General features: G+C 47.8%; 1 protein-coding gene across 7 annotated transcripts in view; it reads right to left on the bottom strand.

Annotated features, from left to right (window-relative positions):
* Hrh1 (histamine receptor H1) overlaps window positions 1-19,417 on the bottom strand; it is an 85,363-nt gene that overhangs the window by 10,113 nt on the left and 55,833 nt on the right. The window contains exon 1 of one of the 7 annotated variants that reach the window (NM_001317124.1): window positions 14,634-14,664. The exons of the other annotated variants lie outside the window; for them this stretch is intronic. The gene's annotated coding sequence lies outside the window, so the exon portion shown is untranslated. Of the gene's footprint in view, window positions 1-14,633; window positions 14,665-19,417 lie in introns of those variants that run through there. 7 annotated transcript variants of the gene reach the window in all.

Raw genomic sequence — 19,417 nt, 5'->3', positions numbered from 1 at the left:
CTTGGCACTTGGGGAGGTTAGAAGAGCACACCTTAAAGGATGGTGTGAGCTGCCATGCAGGCAGAGTCAGCACTCTCAACCACTGAGCCATCACTCAGGCCCTTAGTATTTAAATTATGTGTCTCATGGTACAAATGACTAAACCTTATAGTATATAAAATATGCTTCAATAAAGTTGTTGAAGTTTTTATTTTTAATTCCTCCAAAGTAGAAGGATTGTAAGTTCAAGGTCAGCTTGGGCTGTGTAGTAAATCCCTTCCTCAAAATCACAAGCAAACCCGAATAATGTATTAAAATTTCCATGCATTAAGAAAGAGCCTGCAGGGCCAGGTGGAGGGGCATGGGGCAGGAGGCAGAAGCTGCCCAGGGCTCTGGATCTCTGTATCTGTTAAAATCATCTTCTCTGTACTAGTGTGGGAAACAGAATGGATTCCAAGATTCTTAGGACCATTGATTTATTTCTTTTCTTTAAAATATTAAATTTACATTTTTATGTGTGTGGGTGCCTAGGACTGTGTGTGTGCGCTGGGCCTGGGAAGGTCAGAAGAGGATGTTGGGGGAAGCTGGAGTTATAGAAGACTGTGAGCATCATGTGAGTGCTAAGAACCAGACCTGGATCCTCTGCAAGAATAGACAGTGCTGTTAACTGCCGAGCCAACTCTCCAGCCTCAGTGCCATCTAAATGACAGCAAGCCAGTTGACTAACAGAACAAAAGCTTCAGCCAGTACCAAGAATTAACTGTTGCATGGGTAGTGGTTAAAGCACAAGCCAGGCATGTGTGCATGTGTGAGGCTCTAAGTTTAATCAAACAAATAAAGTAAGTATGTATACACACACACACACATGCACACACATGTACACACACATGCAAGCATGCACACACACACCTCATTAATCTTACAGTTTCCTGGTGAGGGTACAGAGTGAGTTGTCACTGCTAACTTCTGAGTTAGTCATCAGAACTTCCCCAGGATCCCCATGTGTACTGGCTAGTTTTGTGTCAACTTGACACAGCTGGAGTTATCACAGAGAAAGGAGCTTCAGTTGAGGAAATGCCTCCATGAGATCCAACTGTAAGGCATTTTTTCAATTAGTGATCAAGGGGAAAGGCCCCTCGTGGGTGGGACCATCTCTGGGCTGGTAGTCTTGGGTTCTATAAGAGAGCAGGCTGAGCAAGCCAGGTGAGGCAAGCCAGTAAAGAACATCCCTCCATGACCTCTGCATCAGCTCCTGCTCCCTGACCTGCTTGAGTTCCAGTCCTGACTTCCTTTGGTGATGAACAGCAGCATGGAAGTGTAAGCCAAATAAACCCTTTCCTCCCCAACTTGCTTCTTGGTCATGATGTTTGTGCAGGAATAGAAACCCTGACTAAGACACCATATTACCATGGTATAAGGTTTTAGGACCGTGGCTCTCAACTTTCTAACGCTGTGACCCTTTAACACAATTCTTCGTGTTGTGGTGACCCCCAAAGATAAAATTCTTTTCATTGCTACTTTATATTTGTAATTTGTCTACTGTTATGATTCATAACATAAATATCTGATATTTGACCCTGTGAAAGGATCCTTGGACACACGGGTAGGGGGACATCAAGATCCACAGGTTGAGTACCACTGGCTTAGGAGATCATAACTGTTTAATTATTTGGACCATCTCCATGGAGACAGATGGATGCAGGAAAGGGGTGCCTAGGGGTAATGGTCCCTAAAAGGACTGTATGGAAAGTTAAACTCAGCTGTCTCTTCCCTCTGGCTTTCACATCAGTGACGAGAAGGTGCCTCAATCTGGGAGAGGTCCCTCCTCTCACCCATCATACCACTAGTGGCTTCCCCTAAATCAAAGATGTAGAACTGAGGCTTACAGAGCTTGACACCAACACTATGAGACCCAAGGTGGGGTGACAATGGACTGGGGTGTGACTTGGTGACAGAGCGCTTGCTGAGTGTGGGGGCCCTGGGTTCTTAAACACAGTCCCGCAGCCATGAGTGTAAGCTGCACTTGAAGAGCCACACCCCAGCACACTGACTTCCCAGACCTTCCAGCAACCTTTGCCTCCCCTAGCTCCCAGCTTTCCTCTTCACTGGAAGAGAGAGAAGAAAATAAATGCTTTAAATAAAAATGTCAGTCGGGCAGTAGTGGTGCATGCCTTTAATCCCAGCACTTGGGAGGCAGAGGCAGGTGGGTTTCTGAGTTCGAGACCAGTCTGGTCTACAGAATGAGTTTCAGGACAGCCAGGAATGCAGAGAGAAGCCCTGTCTCGAAAAACCAAAAAAAAAAAAATGTCAGGAAATGGAAAATATGAACATCAATGCTAAAGTTAGACAGAAATAGTCAATGCTACTCCCAACCCAGCATGTGAGTGTCATTTCAGGATATGAGGAGTGAAGTTTCCTTTTTTCCTCAAATCCCTGAAGATTCAGCTTTGAGAAAGACACTTCCAAAAACCAGTGTTACCCAGGATGTTCTCTGCTTCAGGGAGGAAAAAAAAAAGATTTACAAAACTGCAGTGAACAAAAGAGAGAAGAAGTGGGCAGTGTGGGTGAGTGCACTTGGAATTGGATGCTCCCTCATCTATCTCCCCGAGCCAAGTAACCTGGGGTCCAACAGGCTGTCACCCTGCTCCCACACTCAGGGATGCTCAACACCACCATGTTTGTCTCAGAACCAAAAGCATGCAAAGATGGGAACCAGTATGGCTGTGGGTGCCATCTGATGTTCCTTCACTCTGTTTTGCATTCATCCATCTTCCACTCATTCTGTCTTCATTCATTCATTCATTCATTCATTCACCAAATCTTTATTGAAGGAAATCCTCCTTGTGAATAGATATAAGGACAGGGGCCAGCCCCTGCTGTCCTGCAGTGGGCAGTGGGCAGCTCTTACCAGCAGGTCTCACCCTTGCCTTCCCAGACTGCATCTCAGTGTTCTGTACCTTCTACTTCCTAGTGATGGGATGGGCATGGTTTGTTTTCTATTCTTTACCAAACACAACTGGAACCCTTGGACATACCTGCAATGTTCCTATAGTCCCAGCTACCTGGAGGGCTGAGGCAGGAGGATAACTTGAGCCCAGTAGTATGAGAAGCTTGGACTTCACGAGACTCAATTTCAAAAGCAAATAAGCAAATGGACCAATCCCTAGAAAGTACTCTGGATGTTTATTCTTAACTGTGTGTACGAGTGCATGGGGGGATGTGAACCTGGGTACAGTTGCTCAAGGAAGCCTGAAGGAGGCACTGGATACCCTGGAGCTGCAGTTGCATGTGGTTCTGAGTTGCCTGGTGTAGTTGCTAGGAATTGAACTTGAGTCCTCTGCAAGACGGTTCTTATTCTTAGCTACTGAGCCACCTCTCCAGCTCCAAACACTGTTTTTGTTTTCTTAAGACAGGGTCTCACTATTTTGCCCTGGCTATCCTAAAACTTGCTACGTAGGTCAGGGTATCCTTGGACTCACAAGACCTGCTACCTCTGCCTCCAGAGTGCTGAGATCAAAGGTGTTCAATAGTATACCCAGACCAGACATTATTCTTAAGATAAGCACAAGGCTGACAGGTCTTGGAGATGCAGAGGCCAACTCGCCATGAAACTTGGAAGCCCAAGAATGATCTGAAGGGGGGCTGGAGAGATGGCCCAGTGGTTAAGAGCACTGACTGCTCTTCCAGAGGTCTGGAGTTCAATTTCCAGCAACCACATGGTGGCTCACAGCCATCTGTAATGGGATCCGATGCCCTCTTCTGGTGTGTCTGAAGACAGTGTGCAGTGTACTCACATGCATGAAATGAATAAATGTTTTAAAAAAAGATAAAAAAAAAAAAGAGAATGATCTGAAGATGCATTTCCTGGGATCTTTTCTTGGCCACATGAGGTACAGAGAGGAACCAGGAGCGCAGCAGACAGAAAGAGAATCCTCAGGCAAAGCCCACTGTGTCTAGTTAAAGGCCCAGAAAGTAGTAGCCTGGAAAAAAAAATGGCAGCCTTTCCGTCTTAAATGGCTGTACTCCAGCCAAGTCCTGCAGAAGGCCCTAACTTTCTTGTCAGCAAAGATACAACCCTGCTCAGGAGTCTCTCTTCCTGCCCCCTGTGGATCTGAGTCTAGAAGTCTCAGCTACTTCTCCAGCACCTGTCTACCTACATGCCACCGCGGTTCCCTCCCCAGACTAAATCTCTGAAACTGTAAGCCAGCTCCAAATAAGTGCTTTACTTTATAAGAGTTGTGTGGTCATGGTAATAGAACACTGACTAAGACACCCACAGACACCAGAAGAGAGCAAGTCTCTGGTTCCCTTTACTCCCCCAGTGATGGACTTGGGGAGCGGGAGCCCCCAGCCTCTTCTAGTGCCAGCAGAAGCTGAGTGTGGTATCTTGACTTCACTCCTATTTGGAGCTAATGGTGCAACACATCTCCCAATAATGACTCCTTCTTCTACCCTAGCAGGGACAATAGAAGCCTGAAACGTGACCCAGGGTCCCCTAACATAGTCTAGAAAAGTGCCTACATTACCATAAGAAGTCACATGTGTTATAAAATGGGCATACTACAAATAAAAATGGAAAAGATACGGGCTTGAGAGATGGCTCAAACGGTTAAGAGTCTTGGTGCTCCTGCAGAGGACCCAGGTTTGGTTTCCAGCACGTACACAAGATATACTATAAATGGCTGTAGTTCCAGCTCCAGGAGATGTGATGCCTCTGTTGGCTTCTGTGGGTACCAGTCATGCACATAATGGAGGTAGGCATATATGCAAAATACATACACAAAAATTAAAACAAACAGACCTTTCTTTCTTTCTATTTTTAAGGACAAAAAAACCCCAAATATATCTTTCTTTCTAATGTTTTAAGGACATGCGCTGAGAACACAGCTTAGTTGTTAGAATGCTTCGCTAGCATCTGAGGCCTGGGATTGATCCTAGTGCTATATAAACCTGTCGTGGTGGTGCAGGCCTGCCATCCCAGCATTCCAGAGGGGGAGGCAGGATAGAAAGTTTGAATTTCAGGTCATCCATGACCTATCCAAGGCTAACCTGGGATACAAGAGACTCTCTCAAAAACAAACAAAAATGGGGGCTAGAGGGATAGCTCAATGGTCGAGATGCTTGCTAGACCTTCAGAGAACCGGGCAGCTCACATTAGCTCCAGTTCTAGTTCCAGGGGATCCAATTCCTTTCAGGAACATGCATACATGTTCTCATTCTCTCTCTCTCTCTCTCTCTCTCTCTCTCTCTCTCTCTCTCTCTCTCTCTCTCTCTCTCTCTCTCCCCAAAAGTAAAGTATTAAAAAGGTTAAAGACACAATAAACAAACAGCAACGAAAACTAGTGGTAAGATACAATGGTCTCCCAATAGTTTAAATGATTTTTTTTGAAGAATTGCTATAAAGCGTTTCAGAGGTCAAAAGTAGACGTGCTTGAGATAAGTGAAAAGAATCGAAAGTCTCAGGAAAAAACAGAAGATATAAGGAGGAGCTGAATGGAAACTTTAGGATAAAAATAATAACAGTTGAAATGAAAACTCCGTAAATGAGATCAAGAGCCGAGGGAAGGCAGGTAAACTGGCTGAATAGCCATGTCTACAAACCCAACACGTAAGAAACAGAGGCAGGGGGATTGCCACAAGTCCAGGACCAGTCTAATCTACCACAGTGAACAACAACAACAACAACTAAATCAAAAAGAGAGAATGAACTAGAAGATTAATCAAAGGAAATTACTCAATTCCAACACCAGAGGGAAACAGTCTAGATTTAAAATAATTAAGCAAGCGCCAAGAAGCTATGGGACTAATAAAATGGATTTAATATTCATGTAATAATGCCAGAAGGATGCAAGATAGCAAGGATAAAAATATACTGGAGGGAGGTGCTAGATTCTCCTAAAGTCGACTCGTTCCTTTTACCATTGCTGTGACCGAGTGACTTTCAGAGACAGCCAATGCAACAAAGGCTTATTCTGGTTCCTGGTTTCAGTGGGATTTCAGTACCTCAGAGGAGGGGGGGATGAGCGTGGTGGGGCAGCTCCCTGGAGGGGGATCACCCCAGCTCATTCATGTGATCATGGACCAGTGGTCTTCCCCCCCCAACCCCCAGGCAGGCTCTATCTCCTAAGGTTTTCACTTGGGGGACAAGCATTCACTGCCTGGCTTTATGGAGGACATTTTTACCTATGAGCCCACGAGGGACACTTCAAACCATCACACCATAGACCCAGCGAATTCAGAACCAACCGAATTGTAGATGAGTTACAGCTCTGATAACTCTTCACCAAGACACATGATAATTAAATCCCTGACAACTAAGGACAAAGGAAAAGATGTGGGAAGCAGCTCAAAGAGACAATATCTTACAATAATGAGAACATCTCTTCTCGTGAGAAAACACAGGCAGAGAAAGAAGTGGGTAGGGACACTCAGAGGCTCACAGACCAACAAGTTCTCAGGTAAAGAAGTTAAATAGGACTTGTATGCTGAAAACAATTACTCAGGGATTAAAAAAATAGATAAAGCCGGGCGTGGTGGTGCACGTCTTTAATCCCAGCACTCGGGAGGCAGAGGCAGGCAGATTTCTGAATTCGAGGCCAGCCTGGTCTACAGAGTGAGCTCCAGGACAGCCAGGGCTATGCAGAGAAACCCTGTCTCGAAAACAAACAAATAAATAAATAAATAAATAAAAAGGTGGACATGACTGGAGACTGGAGAGCTCACATCACAGACCATGAGGCTCAGCACAGTAAATAGTTCCTCAGTGAGATATAGATTCAAGAAGCCTTACACATATGAGTAAGAATGTTGTAGGGATGGGGAAACAGTTCCTTGGTTAACATTGCACAGTGCTCTTTCAGAGGATGGGTATTTGGTTCCCTGCACCCAGGTCAGGCTGCTCACACTGCCTGTAACTCCACTCCAGGAGATCTGATGCCCTCTTCTGGTCTCAGGGGGCACTGCAGTCATGCATACACACACACACACACACACACACACACTTAAAAATTAAAATTCAATGAAAAATTATCCTAACACGTATGTAGAAATGCAAAAGAACTAGAGTAATAAAAACACCAAAACTTTAATTATACTGTTTTGGTTTTTGCAGCTAGAGGGCCTGGGTATGCCACAGCATGTGTGGAAGCTCCATTAGTCAGTCTTGGCATCAGTTGTCTTTACCCACTGAGCCATCTCACTAGCCTGGTTTCATTTTAAGACAGGGTTTCATGTAGCCCAAGCTAGCCTTGAACTCACTATGCAGCCTCGGCTGACCTTGAACTCCTCACCAGCCACCTGCTGAGTGCTGGTGTTCCGGGAGTATGTGCTGTATGTGCTGCCACACCTAGAGTGGCATTGAAACATTTTGAAAAATAACAACAACACAGAATCCTGCTCACCCAGTTTCGAGATGTTACTAACAGCTCTTGGCAGCTTGGGGGGTAGCCATGAACAAATCGAGTAGAATGACAATCAGCAAGCAGTTCCCAGACATAGTAGAGTGTCTGGGCCCTTTACAGAAGAGCAGAAAGGCTTTAGTTAATGGCACTGAAGCATCCCTGAGCCCTCAGGCAAAAAAAAAAAAAAGCATAACCCAAGCCTCATGCTGGCTTAATACTAAACTGTAAAATATGACACTATAAAGCCTTTACAAACCTCCGAGCTCCAGGGCTTGTCCAGGGCTAGGACATCTCAGACTTGAGGCCAAAAGCCAGGCACAAAAGGAGAAAAAAATGTCCATGTGGATTTCATCAAAATGCTAAACCTTGCAATAGAGCTTGCTACGAGGAAGAAAAGGCAAGAAGGGCCTATGTGCAAGGGCCAACCACGAAGGACTAACATCCAGTGCACATAGAGAGCTCTTGCCAGGCACGGTGGTTCATGACTATTGGCCAGTACTGGGGAAGTAGAGGCAGGAGGATTGGAAGTTCAAGGTCACTGTGAGCTTGAGGTCAGTCTAGGTTACATGATATTCCCCCTCACAAGCCAAACCAAATCAAAACCAAAACCAAAAAAACAAACCCTCAAAACTCAGCAGTAAAGACCAAACAATCCAATCAGGAGTCAAGGGAGTGTCATGAAGAGACATTTCACCAGGACACACACACATACACACGTACATGCATACGAGCACGTGAGCACACACACACACACACACACACACACACACACACACACACACACACACACACAATGCCACTGGCCACGAGGGAAATGAAGATGGAAAGCATAGCAGACACTGCTGCACACATACTGAGTGGTTGAAACAAAGAACTGTGGCAGAAACACCCAGGAGTGTGCAGAGACTGCACCATGCTCTTTGCATACTCCCAATGACAACCGGAAACCACACGGACACACAGAAAAGAGTACAGCTGTGACCTAGAGTCCTAAACATGTGGCTCCCAACAGCTCAACAATGCACCCCTGATCGTCTGCCCCGGAGAAAGGAAAGTGGTGTTCACACAAGAACTCACTGGTGGGTCACCCAGTTGCTGTACGCTCGCAGCCCCCAAATGTAGCACAGCACAAAATACCACTCGGCAATAAAAGGGGAGCAAGCTGGAGCCTCTGGTGTAGCTCAATGGTCAGCTGTGTGTTTAGCCTCCAAGAAGTCCTGGCTGCCATTCTGCAGCCCAAGAGGATGGGCTGCCAACAGGCACAGAGCATCCTGACGAGAAAAGCCCAGCTCAAATGGCTGCTTACTACACGATTCTGTTTATGCAGCACCCTCGAAAGAATCAAATTAAAGATATAGACAATAGATGAGTGATCATCAGAGGCAAGGGATGCTGGGATGCCACTGCCCTGGAAGCAGTGATGTCATCATGCTGATTGTGATGCTGGCCAAGAGCTTTGCAGGATGCTCCTCCCATGGAAGGAAACTGAAGAAAGCGGCATGGGATCATCCTACATGATTTCTTTGCTCTGTATTAGTTAACTAATTGGACACTGAGCCTCATGTAGCCCAAGCTGGCCTCGAACTCTTTGAACTTCTGATCCTCCTGTCTCCACACCCTAAGCGCTAGAATGACAGGTGTGTACTAGCAGGCTGGCTTAAGTTAGTTCTCTGAGTATCTTACTACACACATGTATTTTCTGGGGCTCAAGTTAAAATGTATGAGGCAGCATGTGGGGTGCTGCGTTTGTAGCAGGCTCCCCACTGACACCCGTGATGCTGGGTCACCTTAGAGCCAGAGCTTCTGCACAAAGCCTGTATTTAGATTGAGATCATAAGAATTGCCAAGGAAACATCAATAGAGGGAGAGATGAAAGAAGTTGCATACACACATAGTGAAATGCTTTTCGGTCATAAAAAAGAACAATGTCCTATGGCTTGCTGTAACAGAGGGGGTGGGGACTGGAGATGTGAAGTAAATACCCCAGACACAAAAAGGACCAAAGCTGCATGTTATCCAGCATGTGCTAAAAACAATTCGAATGTCAGGCAGGGATTACTCTGGGAAGGGCAAGAGGACGGACAGGGAGGTTGCACACTCTGTAAGAGGCACAGTTCTTCCAGGGCAGCTTAGGGGGTAGACTGGCTCATAAAGACCGGTGTGCTCTCTACTTTAAGAGTCACTACAGAGAGAAACCTGGAGGCTCTAACACAGCCACAGAAAGAAGGGAACAGAAGTGATGAAAAGATACACCGGGCCAAATTCTGGAGAAGAGTCCATAAGGTCTGGCCTGGGGCTTAGGAATCCAGTCTTTAATCCCTTGCCCCTTAGCCAGGTTTGGGGCCAAGCAGTCAGGTGTGCCTCTTGATCCCCTGTTTCTCTGGGAACAAGCTCCCTGTGGCCCCAGGGCAATAACTGAGCCCACAGTTTTCTGTTTTCATTTCCAGTGATTTCTTTGTCTAAGCACCAGAAGAGGGCACCGAAGCCAGTATCCTCATCTGCTGATGGGCTTGTCTGTGGCTCCTGCCAGTGCCACCTCCTGGGGCTCAGCTCCAGGGCCCCTGGCAATGCTTGGATGCCGGCCACCCACCCATTTCCTTCCCCTGCATGAAGACTGCTGGGTCCAGGCTCAGATACAAACTCAGGTTCTCTCTCAGGCCACTGCAAAGGTCCCAGCGCACTGGCCTGCTTCTTGTCTCATATCTGCCAGCCCCCAAATTTACCAATCAAAAAGCAATTTCTTGGAGGCTGGAGAGAATGCTCAGTGGTTAAGAGCACTAGCTTCTCTTGCAGAGGATCTGAGTTCTATTTCCAGGATCAACATGACAGCTCACAACCATCTGCAGCTACTGTTCCGGGGGAATCTGACGCCATCTTCTGGCCTGTATAAGTATTGCATGCACACGTTGTACAGACACATAAAAAGAAATAAAATAAAAAGCAATTTCCCTACATCCATACCTCTCTCTGTCCTTCCATTGCCTCCATCACTACCCCTTTTACTGGATCTGTGTGGTTCCTAGCCCACCATTTGTTTACTTTATGCATTTTGTAAAGAACCTACTTTCAAAAGGCACTTCCATTTATTTCACTGATAGAAAGCTACAGAAACGCAAAGACTCTATGATGTCACTTCTTCGAGGCATCTGAAGACACTACCGACAGAGGAGGGGAGGAGAGGGGAGGCTCACAGAGGCTGTGGAGGAAGGGCAGGAGTGGAGGGGGCTCGCTTCCAGGCACAGCCTCATACCGAGTGGAGATCTCTATACACAACAGGGCAGATGTGCTTAAGGAGGTTGTGCAGAACATCCCTAAAACAGCTGGATGAAAGGATTCTGGGTGCCAGGAACCTCAGGAGGGTGGGTGATAAACTGACAAGATGGCAGACATGCTACTTAGCATATCGAAATACCATCTTCTACACTAAATATGCACCGTTGTTAGATGCCAATTAGAAAACACTCATGCAAAGCCCGGGTATGGTTTCTGTGTTCCGGGGGAAGCTTTCCATAGCCTTGGCCGTGTTGACAACAGATGAATGGAACTGAGTTCTAGAGGATTCTAGCTAGCAACTGTGAAGAAGGCTCAGCCTTGAGGAAGGGAAGCTAAGCCCATGTACGGAGAGCATCAGAGCCGCCACCTCCCACCTCAGAGCTTTGATTAGATGCTCCCGGAGGTAAAGGGAGGGCTGACACACACAAGCACAATGCAGGACAACACTGATCACCACCGCGTCTGTGATGCCTTCGGCTGTGGGAGCATTTGAAATCTCGTCACAGAACTGCTATTCTCTCCCTGGAAGGAAGACATCTAAGTCCGTCTGAGCATTACAGGGCAGTCAAAGCAAATCCCATCCCATCTGTAACTGCAGAGCTTGAGGCAGAGGCAGGAGGATCTCAAGTTCAGAGTGGACCTAAACAATGTGGTAAGGCAGAGTCTCAAAAAAAAACTTCTTTCAAGATTCATTTTATTTTATTTTATTTTATTTTATTTTATTTTATTTTATGTGTATGAGTGTTTTTGTTTACTTGGGTATTTGGGCACTGTGTGCATGCAGTACCCATAGTGGCCAGAAGAGGGTAGCAGATCCCTTGAAATTAGATTACCAGTTTGTTGTGAACAGCCTGTGGGTACTGGGAATTGAACCCAGGTTTTCTACAAAAGCAACCAATGCTCTTAACCAGAGTTGGGAACACTTTGCCAGTATGAATGAAACCCTAGGTTAGAACCCCAGTACTGAAAGAAAGAAGGGACAAGGAGGGAAAGGGGGAGGGGAGGGGAGGGGAGGGGAAGACTGCTTGCTACTGAAGTTAAGAAACTGAGTTGAGACCCTAAACACCCATGTTAAAAAGCCAAGTGTGACTGCGCAACCCGAGTACAGAGTGTGAGACCAAGTTGAGACAGAATGAGGACTGTGGCCTACTGGCCAGCTAGGCTAGCGGGGGCCCGGGGAGGTGAGTGAGCTCCAAGTTCGGTGAGAGACCATCTCAAAGGGACAAGATGGAGAGCAGGACACCTGGTTCCCTCCTTTGGCTTCAGCACAGGGGCACACGAGTGAGGTTACCCGCACACATGAGCGAGTATATTCACGTATGTGTGTACGCACACTCATACACCACTCACAGAACAATGTAAAAATGATTAGTAGTAATAAAGGATTCAGGAATAACCGATAGAAGAATGCTTGCCCAGCATGTGGGTGCCCGACTCCATGCTCCAGTGCTGGAGGGGTAAGATGGCAGGAGAAGGAGGAAGAGTGAGAGATTCAGAGGATGTCAGCAGGCTTCTACTTATCATATGAAACCCATCTTATTAAATGTTTTTCTCCATTCATTTATTTGATGAATGTGTACAGTGTGTGTGTGTGTGTGTGTGTGTGTGTGTGTGTGTGTGTGTGTTATAGCACATGCGTACATCAGTTTCTTTCCTTCTACTGTGGGGTCCCATAGATTGAACCTAAGTTGCCGCGCCTGACAGCCAAGTGTCTTTACTTGCTGACCCATCCTGACAGCCAGTCACAAAGCCCATCTCCAACGTTCCTTTCTCTTCCAAGCTTTTCTGTGTCCTTCAGCAAGCTCTGAAGTCGGCTCAGACAGTGACAGATGTAAGCTACGGAAGTGAAGTTTTCCTTTCTGGGGATTCTCATGATAAGAGTCTCAAAACTCAAGTGAGAGAGTCCTGAGTGCTAACCACTCTGAGATGGAATTTCAAGTCTCTATTCAGGTTTCTAACATTCTGCTGGGATGAATGAATGACTGAGTGAGTGAATGAATGAATGAATGAATGAATGAATGAACGAATGAAGTCACATGTACTTTTGTCCTCACATGAGCCAGAAAATGAGACATTTACCTGCATCTCCAGCATCTGGCTGAGTGGCTTTTCAGCCTTGGCCACTCTTGATGTCACACAGGGAACTTGAAAGACTGTGGCATGAGTCCCACCTAGGACACAATTCTGACTTAACTGGCCTAGGGTATAGTCTTGACAATTCTCCACATGACCTCAATGTAGCCTAAGATTTTAATCTGCCACCCTAACCCAACAGCTAGCAGACAGAGAGGCAGCACTGACTCACTCAGCTCAGACCTGCTGGGTTCATGTTATGCTAATTCATTAATATATTCGGGAACTATTAATTAAGCAGTAACATGGTAGCAGGTGCTATGCTTGGCTGAGCTGCTGGAGATGGGGCCATAAACAAGACGCCCACCTCTCTCCCTGGTCCCTTGAGAGTTTGGGAGCATGGGGGGGGGGGCATGTGCCACCAGCTCTTCTAAGAACTTTCTGTCCTGTTGGTTAATTGGTCAGGCTCACCAGCCATCATTTCTCTGGCTGCAGGCAGTCGACCTCACTCCGTTTGGTCTGTTTCCTGTAGTAAAGGTTATGTAAGGATAGATCGTATTCACTTAAGGAGACAGGGACTTCCAAAGACAGAGTGGCCTCACCCCGACAGCCCCACAAGCTGCAGTAAGATAGGCAAGTCAGGTGCCCCATTGCAGTTCCGTGCAACCAATGTGGTGGGTTTACACAAAGCAATGGAAAAGCCCCCAACAAAAGCCCCAGCTTGTAATTGTTGGAAGATATTCCTAGCAGCCACTGTCTCGGCACTCTTATAGCCTTTCCTGGAAACTCTCTACAGAAGCTGGGGGCAGCACACACCCCTGAGCCCAGAATGTTGGGCGGAAGGAAGAACCAAGAGCGTCTCAAGTTTCAAACGAGTCTCCATAGGGAGGAAACCTTGCCTCAAAAAATAAACCAAACCAAACCATACATTGGAGGAGAGCAGAGAGGCCGATGCCTGGCCCTCACTGCCAACTGAGAGCAAAGCCTCCCTTCAAATCCTCAGCTGCTTCCTCGCTGGCCTGCCTCTTCCATCCATCCTCCATACAGAAGCCAGACAGCGTCCTCTCAGCCACCACGCAGTCACCTCTGTGCCCGGCTCCAAGTTCTGCTGGATTGTCACTGTCAGATTATAACGGAAACCCGGCTAAACGTAAACGAAGGTGAGCGCACATGAGACATGGGGCTGCATCTGCCTGCCACCCAGGGCATTACAGCCGGCATCAAGTTATAAATATGCACACAGAGGGAGACGCATATTTGTAGTTATAGACACAGGTATCCGTGCATAGATCTGAAGTCACTGAAATCTCTCCTGGAGGGCTGACGAGCTGCTCGGCAGGGAGGATCATGAACCTGTAACTCCAGCTCCAGGGGACCCAGTGCAATCTTTTCCCCTTGGCAAGCACCTGCACTCCCACATATCCATGTATCCCCTCCACAGACTCACACACATACAAGTGATTTAAACAAAAACATAAATCTTAAAAACCTATTTTTAAAACCCTACTGGGGTCTTACAGAGGCAGGGTGGGTCCCAATGTTCCATGAGTACCACGCCACAGTGCCATTGACTCTGACATCTGCCTGCCCTCAAAACTCCCTCCCTTCTCCCCAAACCCCAAGTCTGCCTCAGTGTGGCCTTTTCCTCTCCTTCCTCTTCCCTTCCCCACCACAGCCACTCTGTGACTGATCCTTGGAAGGACACCAAATCATTTGTGCAATGAATCAACCTGGCTTTCCCCACGAGTCTCTTTCCTGCTCCCTACTCCCACTAGAGATATCAAGACAAGCACATAGACTCCACTCTGTGGAGGGGCCCAGGGCCCAGACAGAGGCTGCTCCCACACAAACACCTTAGGACACCTAAGCTTCCATACCCAGTCCCATCAAGCGCACCTCGCCACCTACCTGTGTCTACGCTGTTCTCTCTGCCAGGAAATGCCAAGGCCTTCCCTTGGCTCCTAACGCCCAGCTCTGACATCACTTCCTGTTGGGTATTCCTTGACCTCACAAGGCAAGTTCACCTACTTCCTTCTCTGGGGTTTTCTCAGTTCTGTATACTTCAGTTCTAAGCCTTATCAAGCTGGGCTGTAATTGCTTAATTGCCAGGCAGACTTGCTCAGACTGGGGGTGTTGACTGGAGAGGGCTGAGTCATGTCTGGGTCCTTGGTGCCAAGAGCTTAGGATGCTCTCCCTAGGGTATTCAGAAGCTTCAGAGGCTGCCTGTACCCTGCAAGACGGTCCCTGTCCTCTCTTCCCTGCTTGTCCTCTGAAGGAGCCCAGGTCTGACCCTGGAGCCTTGCAGGCCCACTTCTCAAGTGGTTCTGAACAGTCTGCCATCCCAGGAAGAAAAGGCAGCTTCCAGACAGGAAAGGTGGGAATTGTACCATCCTCAGACAGCACCTGATCCTGTCCATGACTTCAAGGGACCTGTGGAATTCTGCTGACCCTAACCAAGTGAACTCCAGGGTCCCGGACTTGGGACAGCCCCCAAAGGCCTTGGAGGCACAGATCTGATTCTGGCAGTTTGATGACATTTTTAAGTGCTGCATCTCTTATGTAGCTCTGAACACCAGCAGCCACTGGGCCCTTCCACGCCATCCCCACCTTATCCCAGTGTCTAGAGTGAACAGTCACCCTAGGAAGGCAGATTCTGCCCCGAGCCTCACTCCCAGCTCAGCCTTATCCTTGGCCCTGTACCATCTCTGACTTAGCTAACCCTCAGCCACATTTTCAGAGGAGGTGCCACCCCTTGTCTCAGCTCAGTTACAATGTGGAGACTCTGAAGGATCTGAAGACACCTCTATACCATTGCCTCTGACAGACACATCCTTAACCTAAAATAGACCAGAGAGGCGCTGAGCCTGTTCTTCTGCCTGGGTGAGATGCCTCCTTTCCCCGTGACCTAAACCACAGGATGGGAAGTGATCAGGTCCCTGACCACAGGCAGTACCAATTCCCACTAGCTCAAGAACACCAGCCTTGGCCACGGCCTTGGCCAGCACTAACCAGCCTCACACTGCAAGGGCTCAGGAAAGAGGAAAGTGGGTGGCAGAGGGACATGACTCCTTTCTTTTGCCTGCACATATTTGGTGTGTGTGTGTGTGTGTGTGTGTGTGTGTGTGTGTGTGTGTGTGTGTAAACAGAGGTGGGGAGATGTCTCAGTCTTTACTCACAGAGCCTCATGGGCCCCCTATTGCCTCATAATTTTATCTCCTTCTTCCAACTTCTTTGTAAAGCAAGGCTAGAGAGTTTTTTACCCGCGTCCCTCTGTTTGGGTAGTGCTACTGCTGATTCCTGTTGATGTTTCTCTAAAACAGATCAACGAGAACTGGTGTGCTCAGAGGGTCCAAAGCCCCATGTTCTGGCTCCTCCTCACCTTCCTTGCTCCGTGCTCCCCCAGAGAGCACTCAGAGCAGCTTAGCAACGTGGAGAAGGGCTTCAACATCCCCCAGCACAGAGGATGGCTCCCAGGAACATCTGCACCGCCTTGAACAGCCTGGAAATGGAAGTTCTCCCAGACACATTTGGACAACAGTGACTGAGCCTCGAAGTGCTTAAAGGGAGGCAGGCAAGGCAGCTTGCTGAGAAACAACAGGCTGGACCGACTCAGGATGGAGAGAGGATTTCCCCGGTGCCTCCAGCCAAACTTGAGCAGGGGGTGTCTTGCTCTGTCTTCTCTTTGAGTGGCATCTGGCTACAGAGCACGTTGCAGTCAGCAAATTGAGCCGCTGTCCCTTCCTGCCTGCAGCTTTTGAAACAGGCTCCCCAACTTTTCTCCATCCCCCGCCCCCCCCCCCCCCCCGCCTTACGCTTTCCAGAACTCATGCAGCAGTTAGAATAGCACAGTGAACTCCCTTGGAGAGGTCAAAGCTGGGCAGAAGAACGGTAGGCCAGCAGCCCTTATTTGGATGTTTTAGTTAAAACTCAACAGGACACAACAACTGTTCGGCTTCTCAGGGAAGTGGTTGCAGATGCTGGGAAGTAGAAAGCAATCAAGAATGGCTCCCAGGAGAGCCTCCCAGAGCAGGGAGGTTACCACTTCAAATATTCAGGATGTTATGACCCCTTGTCCCAGCCCAGCCCTGCTGCCCTCACACAGACCCTGACTCCAGCTATCTTGGAACTTTCTAGTCTCTGAGCCAGGGGCAGGGCTCAGAGAAGCTGCCAGCTGACTGGAGCACCTCCTTGAGATGTTTCCCTGAAACATCAGGTTACATAAGGGTAACAGGATGGTTCTCTGAGGTTTTGCAGGTAGGGAAGGACTCTACCACACAGCCACAGCTTTGGACCCTGCCAGAGGAAAGTCATGTATACTATAGCATCCATTCACAACACCCAGATGGAGAAACGGCCCACGAGTCACAAGAGACAAGAGTGGTCACAGTGTGGTTCCAACATACAGGATGTGATGGTTAACACTGACTGCCACTCCACAGTCTGTCAGGGAGTTTCTAGATTAGCTTATCAGATGTAGAAAGTCCCATCCTAACTGTGTATGTCACCATCTTATGGACCAGAGCCCCAGACTGGATGAAGAAGAGACAGACAGCTGGGTACCAGCCTTCGCCTCTCTCCACTCTCTCCATCTGACTGCAGATGCACTGTGACCAGCTGCTCCATGCTCCTGCCGCTGTGCCTGCCGTCACTGCCACGATGCACTCTGTCCTCAAAGTGAGCTGCAAATAAAGCCTCCCTTCCTTGAGCTGGTTTTTGTCAGGTGCTGGGTCAGAGAAAAGTACCTCACAGCGGAATGCTATTTGGTCTTACAAGAGCATCACAAGGTATTCTGCCACGTGCTACACAACATGACATGCAGGGGCAGTTTCACAGATAGCCAGTGACAGAGTACCTGCTTAGCACATGCAAAGCCTGAGGTTTATCCCTTGCAGCGACCAAAAGATGGTCCACCTTAAAATTCTTTAAATTAAAATTTTGTGTGTCTGTGTAAATGTATGGCACCTATGTGTAGGTACCTGGAGAGGCCAGAAGAGGGCACCAAATCAACTGCAACTGGAGTTGTAAGGCATCACGTGGGGTCTGGGAACAGAACTCAGGTTCTCTGTAAGAGCAGCAAGCAACCAGTGAGCCATCTCCCCAGACCCAAGAGCACAACACACTCTTGTAGGCAAATGAATTCTCAGAGAAGGATGGATGCAGAAAGCCTCAGGTTAGAAACAGGGTGGGGAGAACGGAGAGCTAGGGTCAAAGGGAACAGAGTTCAATGTGGGAAGGCAAAGGCATCCTAGAGAGGAGCAGGGGAGGCAGCTGCATGTGAGCACACTTGATGTCACTGAACCACGCTGCGGAAGTGCTCAGAACCCTAAGTCCTGTGTTATGGACATGGAGCCACAGCTGCAGAGCCAGGAGAGGCCTGCAGCATTGGAATGGGGCCTTCCACCCATGAGCTCTTCAAGGTGAGGACATTTCCTAGAGTCCTGGGTAGCAGAGAGGCAGGAACTTAAGTGGATCCAGTATATGCTGGAGGCACTCACTCTGCATGATGTCACCCTCCCTGTACGCAGCCACAGACACTGTGCCCACTAGGACCCTCCCACATATGCCCCGTCTCTGAGGATCTAAATCTAGGACCCAAGGACTGGACAACAGTCTGGAGATAAGAAGCATTCTGAATGAAATCCCAATGTAAAATGTGAATGTATGTGTTATGTTTTGTTTAATAACTGATGTGGAGCACTCTTGAAAAGTACGGCACACAGGGCTGGGCTGTGTCTCCATGGCAAAGGAACTGCCTCACACATATGAGGTCCCAGATTCCATGCCTGAAGAAGACAGAAAACAAAATGATGCATACAGATAGAAAACAGAAACACGGGGGAAGATGGGATGGGAGCAGCAGGCAGCCATTCCCAAGTTGCTATGGTAACCTTGAACTACCTGTTCTGAGCTTGCCATAGTGACCTTGAACTCATCTGTTCTTTAGAGTTTGGCTCAGGCTGTATGGGGGTGGGCAGGGTTTGCAGTTTAAGATTAGGAGGGAAAGCCAGCTTGAGTTTGACATACAGGGTGACAAAAAACCAATTTACTGGCTCAGCTGTGTGTTGGGCACATACTTTCCCCTGCAGGTGCCCATGGGAGGCTTCGCCATGCTGCACCTCTTACTTGTCACAGCGTCCCAGGGGCTCACAAGTCCAAGGACTATTCCTATGTGCTCCTGTTACAGCGAGCAGGTCACTCAAACTCAGTATCTCTGTTCATGATGGGAATTGGAGTCATCGTACTGGGGCACATGACTTCAGACAGAGGCCACCTTGCGGAGAGTACAGAGCAGGCCACAGGTCAGGCTGGAGCTAAAGTAGTGTTGCTGACCTCATATTCAAGGCCTCTGCATAATAATAATCAGCCGTGCTCACTTGAGGTCAGATGTGGCACCTGAGGACTTCTTTGCATTGTCGTATTAAGTTCCCTCCACAATGCCAAGAGGTAATTACTGTTACTCTTCTAGACAGGAAAGCACAGCATGGAGAGGTTAAGCAGTTTGCAGGAGGTCATGGAGCTGACAAGAGGGCAAATTCAGATTTGGATCCAAGCCCTTGTGATGACTGTTTGTATCTAGCACTGCCTTCCTCACTCCAAAGGTTGTTTTTGGAATAAAACATAAATACTGCACAAATGTAACATATGAATTCATAGATTATTATAAGATAATTACCTAGAAAGAAATGTTTGTC

This window comes from Mus musculus, chromosome 6 (assembly GCF_000001635.26).
Source record: "Mus musculus strain C57BL/6J chromosome 6, GRCm38.p6 C57BL/6J".
NCBI classification, from domain to species: Eukaryota; Metazoa; Chordata; class Mammalia; order Rodentia; family Muridae; genus Mus; species Mus musculus.
This window is presented reverse-complemented; position numbering and strand designations above follow the sequence as displayed.